Below are 24155 nucleotides of genomic sequence, written 5' to 3' on the forward strand. Positions count from 1 at the left end.
TGAATATAATTCACTTGAGCAGCAGAGAATCTCTTCCGTGGCTCATGGATGGAGGTCACATGCAGGGATCCCCCTTCTCGGATGTCCTACCAGGGCACATGCAATCCTATGCGGACCACCCATCAATCTTACAGTTCCAATTTCAGGGTTGAATTTGTTCTGCCAGACATAAGCAGTCGATTACAACCACTGTACATCAATAAAAATGTCCTCTTAAGTGTTTACCTCTCACAGTCCTGTCTGCCTGTCTCTAAGCAAGACAATCCGAGCAAAGATTACTCTATTACAGCCCGGCGTACAACATGGTCGCTTATCGGCTTTATCCTAACAAGGCAATTATTCCTCCTCTGGAATGAGATTGCTAAGCCACTTTGTACCTTGTTAATGTTTATAGGAGAGATCACGTCTGATATAATCCAAAATACTCCAGCCGTCCCCGGCAATGCGGCAAAAACTCTATCTTAAAGGAGCCGGCGGAGCGTTGAACTACAAACGGACGCCTGTCCTAGATCTATCTGTTCGTCTTCAAGAAACGTATCAGAGTTAAAGAAAATTATCAAGGTAAATGCTTCGGACTGGAAGCCGGGGAAGTCGCGGAAGGGGAAAAAATGATGATTTAGAGCAATACTGTGCAGTCGCCAGGCAAAAAGTCATTAAAAACAGCCAGGAGGTCTCATTTTGGAAACTAGTGAAACTTGAAAAGATGTATGTGCTGCTGCCGTCTTCAATGAGTTCCATGTTTCATCTTGCTATAAAATCTCATCTCTTTCTGCCGAGCGGTGTCAGAAGCCAATCCAAATCCATCAGCGCTGTAATTCTATCCATGCACCACTGAGAGAGGTCTAAGCCTTTTCAACATTTAAACAAGCGGCTTGTAATGAAGGATATCTGGAACTGATTGAAAGTAACAAAGTTTCACTACCGCTCTCTATCTGCTAAGTAGTTCTTATCACTGGGAGCAAGGAGATGGAATGGAGGGGAGGGGATGTCACAGTCAGACATGTGGACGGCCCCTCGCCTCCGCACAGGGCACAAGGGGTTTTACGTAATAACTAAAAAAGTCCATATTGCAAAAATGACAAGGACAACTCGAAAGGAGGGAATCCGCATGGTAGGCATCTATGTATAGACAGACACAAGTAGGGACAGATGTACGTTTGTACACTGTCTACCAATACGTATATGGACACCGGTGGTAGAATAGAAAAACAAGATTCCTATCCAATAGTTGGTAGACCCCAGCAGATACTTCCTTACGGATGGTATTGAGTGACACAATACTCCCGGATTCCTGGTGACCCTCCTGGTGTATGTGAGCCATCAGTTGGGTGCGGTTTCTCTGGCCAGCACTTGCCGCTCTCTATCTCCCAGTTTCGGGGCTCTGCCGACTCGGGGCACATTCTGACAATCACCGTTCGCCTTCCACTTCGTAATCGCATAGGCCACTGTCAATTTTGGGTAATTCAGTTCGCTTGCTATGTCCCTTAAAGATCGACCATTTCTGTGGTACCCAACAATTACCCCTTTTCTCGAAATCGGACAACTCTGCACTCTGTGGCCTCTTGCCTGCGACTAATGCCAATGCTGTTTCCTATTTAACGGCGGAAGGCGTGACGTACATCACGACCGCAGATATCTTCATTTACATGTCCAAATACTTATTGGTAGACAGTGTATCCTGTCAGATATATACTCATAAACCTTAAATAACATTCCCTTTCATTTTTTAGGGTTTTTTCATATTTTAGGGTTGGTTCCGATTTTGGGTCATGAGATGGGTCCCCATCCCCTGGTTCTATAGTGGTAGAACTAGTAGGCTGGGCAGCATGGTGGCTCAGTGATTAGCACTCGAGTCATGGTTTCAAATTCTGCCAAGGACAACATTTGCAAAGAGTTTGTATGGTCTCCTTGTCTTTATGTGGGTTTCCTCTCACACTCCAAAGACATACCGATAGGGAATGTAGATTGTGACCCCTATAAGGGACAGTGACTAATAACACTTGTAATGTGCTGCGGAATATGATGGCGCTATACAAGTGAGCTAAATAATAAGGCTATGGCCTCACGGGATGGAAACGCCGAGATTTGCCGAAAGCGGAAACATCGTGGGAAAAATCGTGGAGTTTTACAGTACAGGCAAAGTGGAAGGGACTCGAGTTAATCCCATGTCCACTTTGGGGTAAAAACTGCCGTGAGGACCAACGCGGTTTTAGAACTCTCTGCATGTCAATTGTACCTACGGAAACTTTGGCGGTATAATTGTAACAGAAAGTCCGCGGAGGAAAACTGTGTGGATTTTCTATTTGACGCGTTGCGGAAAGAACTACGATGCGTTCCCGGGACGTCTGCGAGACTGGGACCAGTCAGCATTGCTGAAATAACCCTAAAATCGCGGGATCCGAGAGGTTGTCATGGTAGCCAGGACAAAATGCAAAAAATGATGATAGAATTGTGTTTTTTTTTAAACATGGACCCCCCGAAATAGTCAATAAAAGCTGATCACAACATTATACGTACCCCAAAATAGCACCAAATTAAAGCACCCATTACACAAACAATAAGCCCTCCCTTAGCTATATGGGCAGAAGAATAAAAACGTTATGAATTTCGGAAGGTGAGGAAAGAAAATATGAAAAAAGTTGTTGAATATTAACGGAATTCTCATTAAAGGGTTAAGGGGGTTTGCATACGAAGTTAAATTTACCTTCCTTTTCTTAATGCTGGACCTGGCCTGGTTCCAACTCTGGGTCATCAGATTGGAAACCAGGAGTCGATCCTCAGGTCGCCCTGCCCCCACCCACCAACCTCCAACATCCCCTCCCCCACTTTCTCTCTTCTCTGTCTACCACCACACGTGTAACTAATCCTAAAAAGGCCGCCCCAAATTTAAGCAAGGTCTCACTTTTATGGTTCAGATGCCGCAGAGCTGAGTTTGTCATTTGGCACATCTTTCCCATAGACCTGCAGGTAAATCTGCTGTGTTAGGATACGCTATGTATCTACAATGATTGAGTTCAATGACATATTCGGCTCTGCTACATAACTCTGCATATACTGTTATTTTAGGAAACCTTACCTTGCTGCTTGCGCACGGCTCGGGGACACAGAGAGAACAATCTCTCCTCTCCTGGAGACCACAAACAAACACGGGTACAGCCGCCGCGTATAATTCACTCTGTAACAAATGTCTGACCCAACCAAATTAACTTCTGGGAGATTAACCCTTTCAGCGGATATGTCTCGTAAGCACGGCTTGATACTGTGGCCCCGCTGTACAAAATGTGAAAGGTATAGAAACAATACTGGGACGTAACTTCGAGGGCAGGTACAGGTGAGGCTACGTTCACACCTGCGCCAGGTGACCGCCTGTTAGAAATCGCGGACTACAAAATCCTGTAAGCCCAAATTTTTCCCCATTAAAAAATAATAGACAACCCACAAACCACATTATAGTCAATGGGATCCCCCATAATCCTTTGCTGTGGACCATTTTTCTATTCTGTTGGTCTTGCGATGGACCAGAACAATGGACAGAAATGACCAAATGTGAATATGTCCTAAGGCGAAAGAATAACGTGACTCCATGGGGCTTACAATATGAAGCGAGGGTTATCCGCCTGACCTCTTTCACCTTGACAGTGGAGATACGTGGCTACAAAGTCCTGTCCTGCATAACATAGCCATCTCCATACTTTACAATTAACACTGTGTAATGCCTCATTTCCCCTGTGGGGGTGCTGCAGGGAAATTGAATACTTGTTGTCAGGTTTCCCAGGCAAGTATGTAAACATTTTAAGGAGTTATCCACGAATTTTAGGACCTAGGGAGGAGGTCGGGGAAAAAAAAAGCTGTACCCAGTGTCCACCGTTGTTGTCCAGTCCTGCGCCTCAGCAGCCATAGGAGGGGTATTGATGATGTCTGTGAGAGGACACTGTTGACATATATGACCAGACAGTGGTGGAAGACACCAAATTGCTGGAGAGTTCTCAATAATTTCTCCTGAAATTCGTAGACCAACCTGTTAAAGGATCAGGCCTAAGGGGCAATGTGAAGTACACCGGCCCTATAGGGTGGGTCACAAGATCCAAAGGCACCTTGTGTGGTGCAATATGGTGACTCTCTCCTAGGACCAATGTGGTGTTTGTGAGATGTGCTTCTCATTTTCTCCTTCATGGGTTAACATTGGCATTAGAGTGACATTGGCACTGATCCGTGTGGGCACATGGTTGTACTCTGTGAGGTAATAGCTCTGCAAACACTCAATAGAAGAATACAATAGTGTCACTGAGACTAGTAAGAAGGGTTAGGCCTCAGTACACACCTGGTCAGTCTAACCTCAACAATAACTCCTGTATGAATGTGCCAATGAAGACAATCCCTCATCCCACATAGGAAAGGAAGGAACATTTTGTAGGGTGGTTGAATATCTCTAAAGCTATACAGACCACCAACCCATAATTGGGTGGACATTTGGCCATATCTCCATATTTCCAGGCCAATGGTACTTCTATTCCTTCCCTCATGAGCACCCAATACCGGATTACCCCATGGGGTGATATAAGACCCAATCTATACAGTCAAAGGGGTAGAATCCACTCCTTAGACACCTAGCAAGATACCAATTATTCCTTGGTTATATGTAAGTGGTGGGGCCCCCAAGAATCAGGTGCTCGGGGCCACTTCCGACACCCATACTATGCAAAGTGGACGGCCCTGTACAAAGGTGCAAACCGGTACTGCAACTCAGCTCCCGTTAAAGTCAATGAGCTGCAGTACTAACTACCGGCCACTATACAGGGGAAGGAGCCATATACTTCCAGCTCCATGCAGTGTAAGGTAAAAGCACCGGAAGTGGACTCAAACCTGATGTGCGGTGGGAGACTCCAATGGTCCCATATTTATGGTCTATCCTAGAGATAAATAAAAAAAATTATGGACAACCCCTTCAAGAAAGGGTTCATTTAAACATTAACCAGAACAAAGAGCGCCTCCACCTGTTTGGAAGACTCGTCACACCCATACGTCATGAGGACAGCCCTTAAATTTTATTAGGTACAAATGTAATACTTCATTTCTCCAGTGGTGGTGCTGTACAGGAATTAAAGGAAATTGTCCCATCATCCCTTTCATTTTTTAATTTTTTTTTGCCACTTGATGCCACTAATCTGTTTAGCTTGGCACTAGCAAAACACTGAACAAAATCAGTCTTTTTCCTTCCCCCTCTGGCAGCTTCCCCTATACAGGATTTTTAACAGTTCTACGGCCATAAAACAGCATAGTTTCTGCAAGTGGGGCAGAAAACAATTATCTACCCTGCCATGAATAGAAGATCACTATGCAAAGACCTGGCTGTCATGAGAATAACTGAGCATGTGCGTCCACCAGCTCTCAGCTCATTAGATGGTCGTGCATGTTGCTATACCCTTTGAACACCAGGTGGTGCCACACCATGAAAGTAAATGTCATCATTCTTTACTGGATCCATTTCTTTAGAGTATGTCAATGGCAAATTTTGTGGTGGAACAAACTCTCTATGGTCGCATAATAAGTAGGCCGATATCACAGTCCGTGAGACCGGGGGACAACCCCCCCCCCCCAGTAATAACACTCTTCATTAGCAGCACTATAAAGAGTCATGGCCCCTTGAAGACACCGTCGAGCCGTATAGATCCTTACTGATTTATATATGGCCGACACTTTATAGACCCTACAAAGTAATTAATGAATTTTACAATAACGACCGTAAATCAATGGCTCGTACAGGGCTGGAAATCATCAATTATTAAAACACTAGAGATGGATTCCGTCAGTCGCCGCAGAAATCACTGGGCTTTGTGTCGCCGCGCTTTTATACACTCGAGACCAATTCGTATCAAGCGATGATTCTACGGATTAACTCCACAAGACTTGACAACAATTATAATTTTATTTCGCAGCCTTTCCCCTGATCACCATAATAGCCGGTATTGACGATGATTGTCAGCCTTGTACGGCACAGCGGGACGCGCTCGCTCCTGTGATCACCTTATTGTCGCCACATTCACAACAGCATATTGCGCCGTTGAATGGAGTGAAATTTTAGCTTTAATCAATCTGCGAAAGCCGTGGCGTATCCGAGCCGTGCGCTCCAGTCATTAAGGGCTTTACAGGATACATGGCACCTTATTGGTGTAATTGCTGGTGTCATATATAGAGATGGATGCTTGGTAGGGATGCGGCCCCGCACATCAACGCTTCATTTAGGCGAGGATTCATCCGGAAAATCAAAGCAATCTGAATTACGTAGAAAGATGCAAATTCCTACAGATATTGTTACATGTCATATGTTATATGGGCAAAACAGGCCAAACATAATCTCCTATCTATCTATCTATCTATCTATCTATCTATCTATCTATCTATCAATCATCTATCTATCTATCTATCTATCTATCTATCTATCTATCTATCAATCATCTATCTATCATTTATCTATCTATCTTTTATCTATCTATCTATCTATCTTGTTCATATCTATCTATCTATCTATCTATCTATCTATCTATCTATCTTGTTCATATCTATCTATCTATCTATCTATCTATCTATCTATCTCCTATCTATCTATCTATCTATCTATCTATCTATCTATCTATCTTTTATCTATCTCCTATCTATCTATCTATCTATCTATCTATCTATCTATCTATCTATCTATCTATCTATATCCTATCTATCTATCTTTTATCTATCTCCTATCTATCTATCTATCTATCTATCTATCTATCTATCTATCTATATATCTATCTTTTATCTATCATCTATCTATCTATCTATCTATCTATCTATCAATCATCTATCTATCTCCTATCTATCTATCTATCTATCTATCTATCTATCTATCTATCTATCTATCATCATCTATCTATCTATCTATCTATCATTTATCTATCTATCTATCTATCTTATTCATATCTATCTATCTATCTATCTATCTATCTATCTATCTATCTTGTTCATATCTATCTATCTATCTATCTATCTCCTATCTATCTATCTATCTATCTATCTATCTATCTATCTATCTATCTATCTTTTATCTATCTCCTATCTATCTATCTATCTATCTATCTATCTATCTATCTATATCCTATCTATCTATCTTTTATCTATCTCCTATCTATCTATCTATCTATCTATCTATCTATCTATCTATCTATATATCTATCTTTTATCTATCATCTATCTATCTATCTATCTATCAATCATCTATCTATCTCCTATCTATCTATCTATCTATCTATCTATCTATCTATCTATCATCATCTATCTATCTATCTATCTATCTATCTCCTATCTATCTATCTATCTATCTATCTATCTATCAATCATCTATCTATCTATCAATCATCTATCTATCATTTATCTATCTATCTTTTATCTATCTATCTATCTTGTTCATATCTATCTATCTATCTATCATTTATCTATCTATCTATCTATCTATCTATCTATCTATATCCTATCTATCTATCTTTTATCTATCTCCTATCTATCTATCTATCTATCTATCTATCTATCTATCTATCTATCTATATATCTATCTTTTATCTATCATCTATCTATCTATCTATCTATCTATCTATCTATCAATCATCTATCTATCTCCTATCTATCTATCTATCTATCTATCTATCTATCTATCTATCTATCTATTATCTCCTATCTATCTATCTATCTATCTATCTATCTATCTATCTATCATCTATCTATCTATCTATCTATCTCCTATCTATCTATCTATCTATCTATTGATTGATCTATCTATCTGTCTATCTATCTATCTATCTATCTCCTATCTATCTATCTATCTATCTATCTATCTATCTATCTCCTATCTATCATCTATCTATCTATCTATCTATCTATCTATCTATCTATCTATCTATCTATCTCCTTGTCCTATATCCCCCCCTCCCCCGCTCCAGTACTTCTCCCCCTTCCATCCCTCTATAGCCGTATTGCTTGTAGCACTTGATGATCTGCCATACACACTATCACTTCTAGTATTGCCATCTCCTAATGATCGCGGCTTTGCATTGGACTCCGATCCAACTAACAGCTCTGTGTCCCCCACTGGGATTTGCTGATGAATGTGAACAGTGGCTTATATTCATATGCACATGTGGGGGCTCCTGATACACTGTATCTGTCCTATTACTGTCTATTCAGTCTGAAGGCTGTAACACTGGCACATGTGGAGCACGACAAAAACTGCCTGTTAAACATATGTGAGGATCTGTATCAATTAAGTCAATGTTATTGGACTCACTAAGCAGATGCTGAGCACAATGTAACACTCAGCTGTAAATCATGCTGGAAACACAGCAGCGAGCAGTCAGCTCCACTGTACATCACACACAAGGCTCTGCTCATCCTGATATGGCTTCATTTATTAGCACATTCATGGTTGTAATTACTAATGTAATAAATAAGAGAAGAAAGTGACCTCTAATCTTATGGCATGAAGGACTGATCCAGCGTAGCACTAGATGAGATGAGCACCATAGAAATTGTACTGAAAAGTCAATGTGGTCAAAACTGAGAGAGATCTAAGCTCAGGACAGGTGTGGGCTGAGAGTGGTCTAAGCCCAGGACAGGTGTGGGCTGAGAGTGATCTAAGCCCAGGACAGGTGTGGGCTGAGAGTGGTCTAAGCCCAGGACAGGTGTGGGCTGAGAGTGATCTAAGCCCAGGACAGGTGTGGGCTGAGAGTGGTCTAAGCCCAGGACAGGTGTGGGCTGAGAGTGATCTAAGCCCAGGACAGGTGTGGACTGAGAGTGGTATAAGCCCAGGACAGGTGTGGGCTGAGAGTGGTATAAGCCCAGGACAGGTGTGGGCTGAGAGTGATCTAAGCCCAGGACAGGTGTGGACTGAGAGTGGTTTAAGCCCAGGACAGGTGTGGGCTGAGAGTGGTATAAGCCCAGGACAGGTGTGGACTGAGAGCGATCTAAGCTCAGGACAGGTGTGGACTGAGAGTGATCTAAGCCCAGGACAGGTGTGGGCTGAGAGCGATCTAAGCTCAGGACAGGTGTGGACTGAGAGCGATCTAAGCTCAGGACAGGTGTGGACTGAGAGTGATCTAAGCCCAGGACAGGTGTGGACTGAGAGTGGTTTAAGCCCAGGACAGGTGTGGGCTGAGAGTGGTATAAGCCCAGGACAGGTGTGGACTGAGAGCGATCTAAGCTCAGGACAGGTGTGGACTGAGAGTGATCTAAGCCCAGGACAGGTGTGGGCTGAGAGCGATCTAAGCTCAGGACAGGTGTGGACTGAGAGCGATCTAAGCTCAGGACAGGTGTGGACTGAGAGTGATCTAAGCCCAGGACAGGTGTGGGCTGAGAGTGGTCTAAGCCCAGGACAGGTGTAGACTGAGAGTGATCTAAGCCCAGGACAGGTGTGGGATGAGAGTGATCTAAGCGCAGGACACGTGTGGGCTGAGAGTGGTGTAAGCCCAGGACAGGTGTGGGCTGAGAGTGATCTAAGCCCAGGACAGGTGTGGGCTGAGAGTGGTATAAGCCCAGGACAGGTGTGGGCTGAGAGTGGTCTAAGCCCAGGACAGGTGTGGACTGAGAGCGATCTAAGCTCAGGACAGGTGTGGACTGAGAGTGATCTAAGCCCAGGACAGGTGTGGGCTGAGAGTGGTCTAAGCCCAGGACAGGTGTGGACTGAGAGTGATCTAAGCCCAGGACAGGTGTGGGCTGAGAGTGGTCTAAGCCCAGGACAGGTGTGGACTGAGAGTGATCTAAGCCCAGGACAGGTGTGGGCTGAGAGTGGTCTAAGCCCAGGACAGGTGTGGGCTGAGAGTGGTCTAAGCCCAGGACAGGTGTGGGCTGAGAGTGGTCTAAGCCCAGGACAGGTGTGGACTGAGAGTGATCTAAGCCCAGGACAGGTGTGGGCTGAGAGTGGTCTAAGCCCAGGACAGGTGTGGACTGAGAGTGATCTAAGCCCAGGACAGGTGTGGGCTGAGAGTGGTCTAAGCCCAGGACAGGTGTGGGCTGAGAGTGGTCTAAGCCCAGGACAGGTGTGGGCTGAGAGTGGTCTAAGCCCAGGACAGGTGTGGACTGAGGGTGGTCTTAGACCCAGCATAGTTGTGGAATGAGGGTGGTCTTAGACCCAGCGTAGTTGTGGAATGAGGGTGGTCTTAGACCCAGTGTAGTTGTGGACTGAGAGTGGTCTAAGCCCAGGACAGGTGTGGACTGAGGGTGGTCTTAGACCCAGCATAGTTGTGGAATGAGGGTGGTCTTAGACCCAGCGTAGTTGTGGAATGAGGGTGGTCTTAGACCCAGTGTAGTTGTGGACTGAGAGTGGCCTAGACCCAGACCAGTAGTGTACTGAGAGTGGTCTAAGCCCAGGACAGGTGTAGACTCAGAGTGCTCTAGGCTCAGGGTAGATGTGGACTGAAAGTGGTCTAGATCAAACCCAAAGCAATCTCAATACTAGATAAAAAAACAAAGATACCCGCAAAAACTCAAAGCACCAACTAAGTATCAATGTATAAATAACACAAAGAATTCTTTTGATTTTAAATCTAAATTTATTACTACAAAAATGTTTTTAATTGTAAAAAATATTGGTATCAGGAAAACAAACACATAAAAACATTTAAAAACACACAACAAGAGTGGAGGTCGCACTGGACTGAGCAGCTCCAGCAGGTGTATAATCTGCTAGTGGTGTAGGGGATGAGAACAGCCACAATAAATGTGTGTATAGAGAGGCCCAGTATTTAGTATATATAAATAGAAATAGGCTCCTATTGCCCACAGTATCACAAGATCAGGGCACTTAATTGAAAAAATATATCTGTAGCATTGCAAAAATCATACTCCTATCACCACTATATAGTAAGAGCATATAAGGTAACAGAACCAATGTAAAGTTACACACACATGCCAGTATTACATAAGCCAACATACATAGGACAAAATGTGGAGCATATACATGAATCACTGCTCACCAGCTGCGACCTCCACTCTGAGCCCCGACGGACCGTTTCGCCCCTGCTTCTTCTTTCGCCCCTGCTTCTTTGGTAGCCCCCTGAAAAAATAGGTCTAGGGCAGGAAAGTACAAAGCATGATATTATATATAATATATATATATATATATATATATATATATATATATATATATGTACTTTCAGAGTAACATAATGTGTAGTCCTGGCAGAATAGGACCATAACAATGGCAGCCGAGTTCCCTTCTACTTCTCGCCCTCCTTGTGTACGTGTTTCGTTCTCCGTTTTACTTACAGTTCCAGCTCCTTCACATCCCTATAAATTATGTAACGGCTTAGAAATATAAAAAATGATTTTTATTGGCCCGCTGACCACAGTACTCGAGTTTCACCTCAATTTCATCTAATAGACCTTCTGTAATATCTCCGAGCACCGCAAATCCATACAGAAATAAGCCACCAGTCGATGACATTTCGCAGCACAGACCCCTTAAGGAATGTCATTAAGGGTAAAGCTGGTGGAGGGCGAAAGCTGCGGAAGCCTGGCTGCACACTGATAGAAGGCTGCGGACCCCCGCGCCACATGACAGCAAGATATATATTTGGATACTTGTTTTCAGAGCTCATTTGCTTTAATTTCTGCCCCTGAGACAGGACAAAGAAGAAAAAAAATCGGTCTTCCATTCCTACAGAATGTCACCATGATAACGTTTCAGTAGCGCGTGCCTGCGGCGAGTCGAATTCCACTCCATTCAAGGACTTTTCCAATTTGTACCCTGTCACTAACCGATATAAACTTATTGGATTTCATATTACAGTCAGTCTTTCAAGAACTGTTCTCCAAAACAAAATGTTGTCATTAATCAGGCGGAGAGCATGAACGGAGAGGAGCGATCCCGCGCCCCGCCGCCATATGGCCGCGCTGACGAAAACCATCCTAGCAGCAGGACAAGAGCAGGAGGGGTTGTCAGGGACGCTCCATACACAGCAAACAGGTACGGTGCAGATGTTCAAGTCTTACGCTGCAGATGTATCAAAGTTTACCTTGGTGCTTAACACGTTAAACAGTTGCGACATCTTTAACTTGACTGTTTCAATGGCTTTTGTCGTGCGGCATGCGTGGCAAAGTGCCTTGGCATCTGGATGATCAAAGGATTGCTTGGTAATTTGGGGGCATTTTTTCTCACCGTGCCTCTGTTACTCTTCCTGGAAATGTATAACACCGGAGCGCTACCATACCACTGCATTACTACACACTCTAAAGTCAGCCATACACTTTAGTATCTATTCACTGGACTCGGTTTTATGGCCGAGTGCTCTCCATTTTCTTAACGGGTAGAGAATGGCCCCATTGTTCTATTACAGTCTCTGCGTCTGATCTGATAAAAAATCGGCACGTCCTACCTCAGCCCTTTATGGGTCAGAATGGGGCAGATTTATGACGTCTTGTACGCCACATATCCCCCTCTGCCAGTGCAGGGGAAAGCAATGGATATGCCCAGTGGGACAGATTATTAACTCATTACTGACCATCGGTCATTAATGGGCCTTAGGGTAAGTTCAGAATGGCTTTTTGGACCGGAACCTGAGGCGGAGACGAAAAGACGGGTAACCGCGACTGAATGCCGGTGCACTGCATTGGCATCCAGCCGCACACTCCACTCCGGATTAGGCCCGATGAATGGGCCTAGTAAGGAGGAGGGAGTGTCTTCAGGCCGAATCGCGAGGCGAAACATCTGAGCATCTCGCTTTTTTCCGGTTTGTTCCGGCTCCCGGAAAAAAACACCTGAGCGGCACCCATTGATTTCAATGGGAGCCGTCAATTTGGTCAGGAATTTTGAGGCGAATATGGCCTCAAAATCGTGACCAAAAACACTCTTATTCTGCCGCAGGGGATCTAGTCTGTAGGGGTCCAAAACCTGTACCATGGGGCTACACGGTGGCTCAGTGGTTAGCACTGCAGCCTTGCAGCGCTGGGTCCTGGTGTTCAAATCCCACCAAGGGCAAAAAACCATCTACAAGGAGTTTGTATGTTATCCCCGTGTTTGCATGGATGCTCTATGTGGGGCTCACAATCTACATAAAAAAAAAATAAAAATCTGTACCATTCTGTATTCACATTGCTCATTCATACCCTAAGTAACTCCGCTCTGCTACTGTTCCCTTTGCGTTTGCTCTAATAACACACTCAGCTCTGCTACATCTCAATACCTATGAATATTCCGAATCGGGAAGTGAATACATTATTGACAGATCACTAACTACTCTACATAATGACTCCATCCTTCATCTACATAAAATTACAGTCATCTCCAACACCCTAAATCACATGCCATAACCCGATCATCACTTTCATAGCGGCGAGAGGAATAATTGCCATCACACAGGTAGTCCTCAGACTTTTATCTGCCACCAGCTGCCGCACATACACACGTTCTCATTCCCCAGGGAGATTCTTCTGTAAAGTTGAATAAAACAAACATAAACTTTGAAGGGATTACATCACCCATCCTCCGCCTGCGCACACAATCCCTCCTTAAAAGGAACATAAAGTAGCATCAAAGGATGTACAGAAGACGTTCACCTACATCTGGTCCTCGTGTGCGGAGAACATCACAGGGACGGGATCTGATCATCTTCTTTATGTACGCTACTGTTACATTTGATAAAGTGGGTTAGTGGGTGGTGCGACAATGTATCCGTATAGACTGGAGCATATTGGGAATACTCCCGGTACATCAGGGACTCATTACCGGGTACATGTATAGCGTGTGCTAGGTAAACAGATCTACTACAGCACCAGATGATGTCCGACCTGAGGCGCTCCAGATGTGGGGAAGTCACCGTCCAACCATGTTAGGCCAATGAACATTGCCCTACACAAAGACTTCATTCACATCTGGCCCGGAGCTTTGCACTGTAGCCTTGCAGCACTGGAGTCCTAGGCAGTCTTGTGGGCCCCGGTGCAATCTTTTGTCCGGGGCCCCCTACCTCAACCCTATAGCGAATTCTTGATAGTGATGGGTACGGGTGCTAAGGAGTTTAATCAACCTTAGTGTTTTTAGGGTAATCTGTGGGTCTCCTTGGTTTATGGGTCAGATGGAAGCTGCAATCTCAATACTGATGCCAGTGCTTATGGGCCCCTCTGAGGCTCCTGGGCCCTGGTGCGACTGTAACCTCTGCATCCCTCAAGTTATGGTTGCAGTACCAGTCCCGGCCACTATACAGGGGAAGGAACCTCATTCACTAGAGGAAGCCCCTCATTGACTATCCCAATGATAGTCTCTAAAATCCTAAATCATGGACGACCCCCTTTAAGGTATTTCTTGAGACCACGTCCACTATTTACGAGTTTTGCTGCCATCAATACGTCACAATTATTCTCAATTCAATTTTGACATGTAACACATCTGGCGACTATTAGCTCCATATACCGTAATTAGGCTATAAGGCTATTTTTAAGAACGCATCCTTCCGGTTACCTATATTATACCTTCAATATGAGCACCACAGGGAGGTCATTACTATTCTGCTGTAATAATGATTCCTGCTGTGCGGTGAAATTGGGATTCCATTAAGTTATAGCTTGATGTCAGTCACATTGACTGGTATGGACCTCTGTGATACAGTATGTCCTGCACTCTCTGATATCACCCAGTATGTGGCGGGAGCTCTGGGCCTGTGGGTCATACAGGCTAGGAAACGCTTGTGCACTACTTTAGTGGATACTCTATTGACCGTGTGGCTTTTAAATGCATTATTAATGGATGAAAAGAAAACAAGAATCAATAGTCTTATTCTTGCACATGAATGAGAGTGAAAGAGAAGACAACTCTAAATTCATTAGCATATTTGCATTAGTGTCATGTCATCATTTTACATAATGTTAAAACACCCCAATAATCTGCCATAGATGTAAGTGATAAGATTTAGTAATCCAGGTAATAGGTCAGGACAGGCAGCGCTGGTTCAAATTCAGGAACAGACCGAGGTCAAGCATGACTGGTCAAAAGTCACAAGAACCACTGGAAACAATACTAAAAAAGGTGCCAGGGAGCAGGTCAGTGACAGGTCGGGAGATGAGGAAGCAATCTGAACCCCAATAACAGGATTCACTAGAGAAATACATACAAAAATCAGTCCATGGTGAAGTCGCAGGAACACCTTTTCAGGGTCTAGTAAGTTAGGAAGCAATACTGGTCAGACATGTTACTATGTGGGAAGATGCCTTATTTCACCAGGGAACACTGGGTATTGGCTGGGAACAGAATAACCTGTGCACATAATGGCTCTTTAAGGGCTGTATAGAATGCATGCTTTATGGGAGCATACACCAGAAGGAGTTTCAGCAGGTGGGGTGCACAGGAGTGCAATGAAGACCAGTAACCTGACCAGAAGGAACCAGGGTTAGAGCCATTAAAGGGAGTCTGGCACCGGATCCAGCACATCAACACAGCCCTGCAGATGGATAGGTTAGAGTCACCAGAACCAGCATATCACCCCAGCCCTGCAGATAGATAGGTTAGTGTCACCAGAACCAGCATATCACCCCAGCCCTGCAGATAGATAGGTTAGTGTCACCAGAACCAGCATATCACCCCAGCCCTGCAGATAGATAGGTTAGTGTCACCAGAACCAGCATATCACCCCAGCCCTGCAGATAGATAGGTTAGTGTTACCAGAACCAGCATATCACCCCAGTCCTGCAGATAGATAGGTTAGTGTTACCAGAACCAGCATATCACCCCAGCCCTGCAGATAGATAGGTTAGAGTCACCAGAACCAGCATATCACCCCAGCCCTGCAGATAGATAGGTTAGTGTTACCAGAACCAGCATATCACCCCAGCCCTGCAGATAGATAGGTTAGTGTCACCAGACCCCCTCATATCACCCCAGCCCTGCAGATAGATAGGTTAGTGTCACCAGAACCAGCATATCACCCCAGCCCTGCAGATAGATAGGTTAGTGTCACCAGAACCAGCATATCACCCCAGCCCTGCAGATAGATAGGTTAGTGTTACCAGAACCAGCATATCACCCCAGCCCTGCAGATAGATAGGTTAGTATCACCAGAACCAGCATATCACCCCAGCCCTGCAGATAGATAGATTAGAGTCACCAGACCCAGCATATCACCCCAGCCCTGCAGATAGATAGGTTACTGTCACCAGACACAGCATATCACCCAGCCCTGCAGATAGATAGGTTAGTGTTACCAGAACCAGCATATCACCCCAGTCCTGCAGATAGATAGGTTAGTGTTACCAGAACCAGCATATCACCCCAGCCCTGCAGATAGATAGGTTAGAGTCACCAGAACCAGCATATCACCCCAGCCCTGCAGATAGATAGGTTAGTGTTACCAGAACCAGCATATCACCCCAGCCCTGCAGATAGATAGGTTAGTGTCACCAGACCCCCTCATATCACCCCAGCCCTGCAGATAGATAGGTTAGTGTCACCAGAACCAGCATATCACCCCAGCCCTGCAGATAGATAGGTTAGTGTCACCAGAACCAGCATATCACCCCAGCCCTGCAGATAGATAGGTTAGTGTTACCAGAACCAGCATATCACCCCAGCCCTGCAGATAGATAGGTTAGTATCACCAGAACCAGCATATCACCCCAGCCCTGCAGATAGATAGATTAGAGTCACCAGACCCAGCATATCACCCCAGCCCTGCAGATAGATAGGTTACTGTCACCAGACACAGCATATCACCCCAGCACCACAGATAGATAGGTTAGTGTCACCAGAACCAGCATATCACCCAGCCCTGCAGACACACAGGCTACCGTACCTGAATCAAATGGTGTTTTCTCCTTGTAAATTGATGCCTTTGTTTCCAAGATATCGCCATTTTTGCCAACGTGCTCCAAAGAGGTTAACAATGTCCACATTGCTCCAAAAGCTAATATGCATATTGACAAAAACAGCAATTTAACAGCAACGGAGTAACGATTCACAAGGAGAAAATACAGTTTGATTCAGGGGACTCTAACCTAACTATCTGTAGGCTGCGTTGATATGCTGGGATCTGGTGACACCCCCTGAACCTTCAGCTTCCTCCCTCCTTCTTTGAGAAAGTAGCACTGCTAATTCCATAGCTTCAGATACCAAACACCAAAACCAAAAAATATATAGATATTTCTTTTTTGTTAGATTTATTTCAGACTAAAATTTGAGACTGTGCTGTGACTTCACGCTGGGAGAGAGGCAGGAAGAGCTGTGTGAATTAATGTCTGATTTTGCACATCTGTTTCCATGGACATTATTTGCTATAGTAACATCTAGGGAATTTTTTTACATTGACGTATACACCATAGTCGTCTCTGTTTACGTGAAGTAGGATAGGAAATAAATGAAAGCTCTGAGCACTAGTCATTAGGACATCAGAGGAGATAACCCATGCCCTATACCATCGGTATTACTGTATATTATACCTTTTATATGTACATTATACAAAGTGAAATGAAACATCCGGAGTCCCTTCAAAAACATCTAACTGGAACCCCGGGCTCCACAAAGCATTAAAGCTGTTCATACTGCAAGCAGGAAAATAAACCTGCTCTACAAATTATATGATGCCGCATAATAGATAAGAGATAGGACATGAAAGCCGAGACGTGGAGACAATGCTTGTTGTTTTTTTCCCTCTATTTTTAAGCAATTTGTCCTGGAGAGTTATAACAGCACAATCTTATGATAAATCCAACTCCATACTGGTTTACTTAAAAGAGTCAGCAAGGAAGAAAGAGGTAACCCCGCTGCGAGGAGCCGAATCCCATTTCTGTAGCGCTCTAAACTGAGAAAATTTTGATAAATTGATTAGTCTACTCTGACCTACATAGATGATAGTAAACCAGGCGCAACAACGTTCCAAGCGGGCGAAAGGAGGCGATTCCAGATTAACTGAGCCGCAGAACATGGGCTACGGGCAAAATCTGGATGACGTGGGGTTATATATGGCATCATACAGGTTCAACCAGAGACTTCTACTACAGGGGTCAATGGGGGGGGGGGGGGTCTCCTCATTTAAAGGAGACCTGTCACCAGGGGTGTGCGCAGGATTTTCCAGTGGGAGGAAGCATATTGTATTAGTGTGGAGGGATTTCATCCTACCCCCACATAGTATAATGCCCCCAACACAGTATACTGTTCCCTTTATTAGCTCCCACACAGTATAATGCTCCCTTAGTTGGCACCTACACCGCATACTGTGCCCTTTATTCAACCCCACAGGATATACCACTCCCTTACAGTATACTGCCCCCTTTATTGACCTCCATGTAGAATGCTTCCCCTTTTATTGGCTTCCGCACAGTATAATGCTCCCTTTATTGGCCCCTACACAGTATACCGTAGACTTTTACCTTTTATTGGCCCCCACACAGTATACTTCTCCCTTTATTTGCCTCCATATAGTATACTGCCCCCTTTATTGGCCTCCATACAGTATGCTGCCCCTTTACTGGTTCCTACACATTATAGTCCCCTTTATGTTGCCCCACAGGGTTTACCGCCCCTTATTGGCCCTCCTACAGTAAAATGCCCCCTACACAGTATACTGTCCCCTTTTACATTCTATTGACCTGCACAGGGTATACAGCTCCCTTTATTAGCCCCCATACGGTATACTGCCTCCTTTATTGGCCCTCATACAGTATACTGCCTCCTTTATTGGCCCCTACACAGTATACTGTGCTCTTTTACCTTTTATTGGCCCGCACAGGGTATACAGCTCCCTTTATTAGCCCACATACAGTATACTGCCTCTTTTATTGGCTCTCATACAGTATACTACCTCCTTTATTGGCCCTCACACAGTATACTGCCCCCTTTACCTTTTATTGCACCCCACACAGCATATTCCTCCCATATTGAACCCCACACACTATAATGCTCCCTTTACTGGCCCCTAGACAGTATACTGTCCCCTTTATTGGCCCCCACAAGGTATACCGCCCTTTTTATTGGCCCCCACACAGTATAATGCTCCTTTATTGAACCTGATTATAATCTGGCTACAGATTGATACATAACTGTAGTCAGGTGTCAAGCACAACATGGCAAATTCTAAAAGCAGCTACAATGAAAATACTACATGTCTACTGTCCAATATAAGGGTGCATGATTGTTAATAGTCTTGATTTTCTTTGGACTGTCCATCAAGCTGGATAGCAATGTAAATTTGTATCCATAGGGGCACGGCTGGGTGGAACAGACAAGTACTAAAATTTTCCGTTATTTAGGCAGCAAATGTCTAACAGAGGCATGCTACCAACTTGGAAAACAGAGATACTTCAGTGCTACCTCTGTACTGCCTCTGGGTCTGCCCCAAACCAAATGGGACCGCCTACTTTGGGGTGGAGTTTTGTAAGCCGTTCCCCTTTCCTGTCCAAGACCTCCCCAAATTTGTGACCGGTTAGCCATGATAGAGGTAGACCATGTAACTGCTATAAGGCACTTGGACGGAAGGGGCCCAATTTTTGTTTGATTTTGTCACATTTTGTAAAATACATACCGTATATACTCAAGTATAAGCCGACCCGAATATAAGCCGAGGCCCCTAATTTTACCACAAAAAACTGGGAAAACTTATTGACTCGAGTATAAGCCGGGGGGGGGGGGGGGGGGGGGGAAATGCAGCAGCTACTGGAAAATTTCAAAAATTAAAATGGTTGGAGTTTTTGGGTGCAGTAGTTGCTGGGGAAGGGGAGGGGGTGTTTGGTTGTCTGTCTGCCCCTTTCCCTGAGCTTGAGGACCGTTTTTCTCCCTGCACTTGGAATTCAGTCTGGCTGAATATAGGGGATCTGCAGTGCTCCTATTAACCCCTTCCTGACGGAACAGGAGCACTGCAGATCCCCTATATTCAGGAGACCGGGCGCTGTCAGACACAGGGATACCTAATGTGTATGTGTGTCACAGTCATTTTCTACTTTTATATGTATTCTAGGGAAAGGAGGGATTTGCAAATTTTATTTTTTCATTATTTTTTTTTAAGCTTCTTTTTTCCCCACTATTTTATGGGAGATTCTATACATTGATATTGTGGCCGGTCATAGACCCCACCCCCCTAATTTTTTTTTTTTTTTTTTTGCTGACTCGAGTAATAAGCCAAGGGGGGCTTTTTCAGCACAAAAACTGGGCTGAAGAATTCGGCTTATACTCGAGTATATACGGTAATACATTTTGTCACGCAGAATTGAATTTTGTGACCACAGAATCCTAAAATGGATCTCGTACATACAAAATTACATTTTGTAACAAACACAGGTAACAAGGCAGCCGTATATTCACCTTCTGAACAGGAATGAGCAGCCCCTTTGTCACACAGAATGTTATTTTGTCGCAAATTATTATTTTGTTACAAATCACTTCACACAGAGAGTTGCTTTGTTGCACAGAATATGATTTTTTATGGCACGTAGTGTTATTTTATGTTGTTTTGTAAGACATAACGCATTTTGTAAAGCTGACAATATAACACTATGTGACAAATAACCTTCTGTGCAACCAAATCAAATTCCGTACCACAAAATAAACTTTTGTGACTGAAACATTCATTCTAATAACACAAGATATGCTTTTTGTGTGCACAATTGTTACATAAGCAGATAAACGGTACGAATATTTTTGTATCCACAGAATGTATTTTGTGTAAGTGTGATACATTTTAGGATTGTGACATATTTTTGCCGCATTCTGTTCATACAAAATACGTTTTGTACATTGTGACCAAACAGTGCTCCATAGAAACAAACATCAGGCCCTTCTGTCCTAGATGACATAACCCAATCTCATAATGGGGTCCCAGTCGGGGCCCCTCTCTTACTATAGCTGTATTATTTGACGTCTTATATTGGAGGGTAAGACAAATCTAACCTTTTGTGCTGTTCCTTTTCCAATGCGATGCCCATGTGAGGGGCATAAGTGGTCCGAGTGCTGACAGTCTGAGCCGAGGGTCCTCCCGCTGTGGTGAACAATGAAGGAGTGCAGCATTGTGCACTGGGAACACATGTAATTGCTGCTGACAGATAGCACTTCACACCTATGGACTCCCCAGTGCCAAGTGTCACAGTTATTTTGTTTTATCTTCATTTAAAGCGCCCCCTCCCCTCCCCCTGTCATGTAACACACAATGAGACAGATTTTATTTTTGTCTCTGGTCCAAAGACCATGTCTTGGCACAAGGGGATGCAAAGGAACAAATGCATTGACAGATGTGCAGTGTCAGGATTATCCAGAGCTGTGCTGCCTCCTGGAGACCCTGCCTTCACATAACAGATCTCCATGGAGCCGCCATCAATCTGCGAGACTATGTCATAGATGGAGACGACATACTGATACATTGTCACCTAAGCTGATACATTGTAGCAAAATATTAAGACAGCAGTGTAAGGTCTGGTTCACATCTGCACTTGGGATTCACTCACCAGCAACCAAAGGGTTTCGAAGATTGGCGTCGATACCACCAGTCTACATAAACCTGCCCCAATGTTCTTTCTTCTGATCTATGTCGTGTTGCTGTATGCATCACCCTGGCATTTTTTTAACCAATAGATCTGCAAGTTTCTTATAAATTTAATCCTTTACCATTTCCAAGATCTTTGCTTGAAGGAGTTTTCTCTCCGAAACCAAGTGGAAATCACATAGACTCCATTATAGTCTATGGGGTCTGTAGGTTTTCACAGGTAACTGTTTTCTATGCGTATAGGTTTCCGGTCGGGGGTTCCCAAAAGTCCCCAGGGTGACGCATACAGCAACACCACAAGATAGGTCAGGAGAAAGAACATTGGGGCAGATTTATGTAGACTGGTGTTATCAATTATACATTTGATGGGGTATATGGATCCACCACATTCCCACCTCACTACATCCCCTTTTAGCAGAATTGGCAAAAGGGATGCATAAGTAAAAAAGTCGAATTCATTTTTGCGCAAACTGCCAGTTTACGCAAAAAATGCTACTTTTTATACCTTGTAGTAACAACAATGGCATACAAAGCATACTAAATGTGCTCCATTGTTTAAAAGGGGTTGTCCAGGACTATCATATTGAATGCTACTTAAAGGGGTTTTCCCATCTCAGTATTTCTCCAGGCTGTATGCATTCTGACTTCCTGCATTTCTCTCCCTCCTCCTCCCTCCTGCTGAACGGGACATACAACACTTCTGTAGATCAGATAATTTGCAGATTCTTGTACAAAACGGACTCAGTGTTATCTGTGTGTTTACATTGAGAGATAACAGACTCGGCTTTATCAGCAAACTACAATTATCAGAACGGATTGTACTGCCGGTACTGAATAAGTGATGTCACTTGTCCTATCTCCCAGGTCCGTGGTCATAGTGACACTGTGTAAACAATGGGAGGAATAAGGTCACATAGCAGGCAAACAAAGCAGAATTTCTAAAGCAATATATTTAGAAAAAGGCTTTCATTTACATAAGCTACCAGTATAGATAGAATCCTTGAGATTCCTTGTGTGTGTGTATATATATATATATATATATATATATATATATATATATATTATATAGTGAGTGTCCTTGGTATTGCAGCTCAGCCCTATTCACTTGAACGGGACTGAGCTGCAGAAACAGATGTGGTGTCACTGCCTGAGAAGAAGAAGAGTTTTTCTCCCATTCCATTTGATTCCATTTCTTAAAAAAAAAAAAAAAAAAAAAAAAAAAAAAACTGCATCAAAAATTGCCTGTGTGATTGCAGCCTTACACTGAGTCCACACTAACGTTCAGGTTTCCGTCCTTCAGGTCCACATGGGGACCCGAAAGATGGAAACCTTATCCACTTAAAAACTCATAGACCCTATAGACTACAATGGGATTCACTGGGTTTCGGTGCAATTTCCACCGATTTGATACTAAATCCTGCTTTTAGGATTTTTTCTTTCCCCCTATTTTAAGCAGATTCTGCAACGGTCCTCCAGAGACCCCAGCGGAAACGTGACTCCAGCCTTAAAAACAAGAACTCCTCCTACAAACTAAAATTTTTTGCAAATTTTAATAAAAAAGTTACAAAAAACAAGAACTCCTGAAACCGTTTTCCCATCGACATGCGCGCCATCTCCCGTAATCTGGTATCTGATCATTTTCTATACAGGAAAACTTCCAATAATCTGGTATCTAATAATCTCCTACTCAAAAAAAAATCTAATAATACAGAACTTTTCCCCATCCTATAGACAACCTCTAATTTTGCAACTCTAGAAGCAGTTTTCTATATCTTTCTAGAAAGGTCTGATATTGCAGCTCAGATGCCGGGCTATAGGATATTTCGGTATAAAGTATACAAATGTTGATTTTGGCATTAGTTCGTCGGTAACTTTTGTATCTGGATATTTGGCCCTTGTAATCCTCCAGATACTCCGGCTACCTGCTCCGCACCGCATTAATGAAACGCCGGCATCCGGACGGTCTGATCACAGGGAGATCTGGACGGGTTTTTTTTTTTTTTTTCATCATCTGCTTTCAGAGACCACTAGATAAGCTGGAGGAATGAGAAGCGGCGCCCGCTCCTGCCGGAGAGACAGCACAATATAAAGGCTTTACAGTAATTCAAACGTAGCAGAAATCAATAGACCTCCCGGCAAGTTCCAGCCTTTCATTCTGTAGGGTAATGCATTGCCTGGCACTAGCACATCGCAATTATCTATCTATAGCTTTTTGTCTGTGGATTTTTTGTTTTGTTTTTTTATTTTTTTTGCTTTTAGTGAAAAGTTTCGTTACAGAGCTTATTGCACTTTAGTTGCTGTATCAAATATGACGAGTCTCTTCCCATACAGAGCGGATCTAACAAGGGGACGAAAATAAAATGGGCTACTGGTGGTGCAAATCTCGGAATAGGTGGGAAAATTACCCATGTGAAATAGCATTTTTAAGAATTTTTGATGATTTTAATCCTCCACTTCATTATTCGGATTTTAACACCTTTCCGCTCTACTCGGCTCTATTACTATTGCGTATAGTTAACAATTAGCACCGTAATAGTAAGGGGAAATTAACCCCTCGAATGACATAATTTCTTTTCAGCAGTCATCTCATTTACACCTTAGACAGAATTACAATAGATGATAACACCTCTATAGATAACACCACTGACTCATCATTACATCCAGTACTGACAATAGATGATGTCA

At 43.6% G+C, this 24155-nt stretch overlaps 1 protein-coding gene across 3 annotated transcripts in view; it reads right to left on the reverse strand.

Moving 5' to 3' along the window:
* The window catches only part of KLHL29 (kelch like family member 29), a 748452-nt gene that overhangs the window by 461880 nt on the left and 262417 nt on the right, over positions 1-24155 (reverse strand). The window lies entirely within an intron of this gene.

The sequence above is a fragment of the Leptodactylus fuscus genome, chromosome 3, assembly GCF_031893055.1.
Source record: "Leptodactylus fuscus isolate aLepFus1 chromosome 3, aLepFus1.hap2, whole genome shotgun sequence".
Classification (NCBI taxonomy): domain Eukaryota; kingdom Metazoa; phylum Chordata; class Amphibia; order Anura; family Leptodactylidae; genus Leptodactylus; species Leptodactylus fuscus.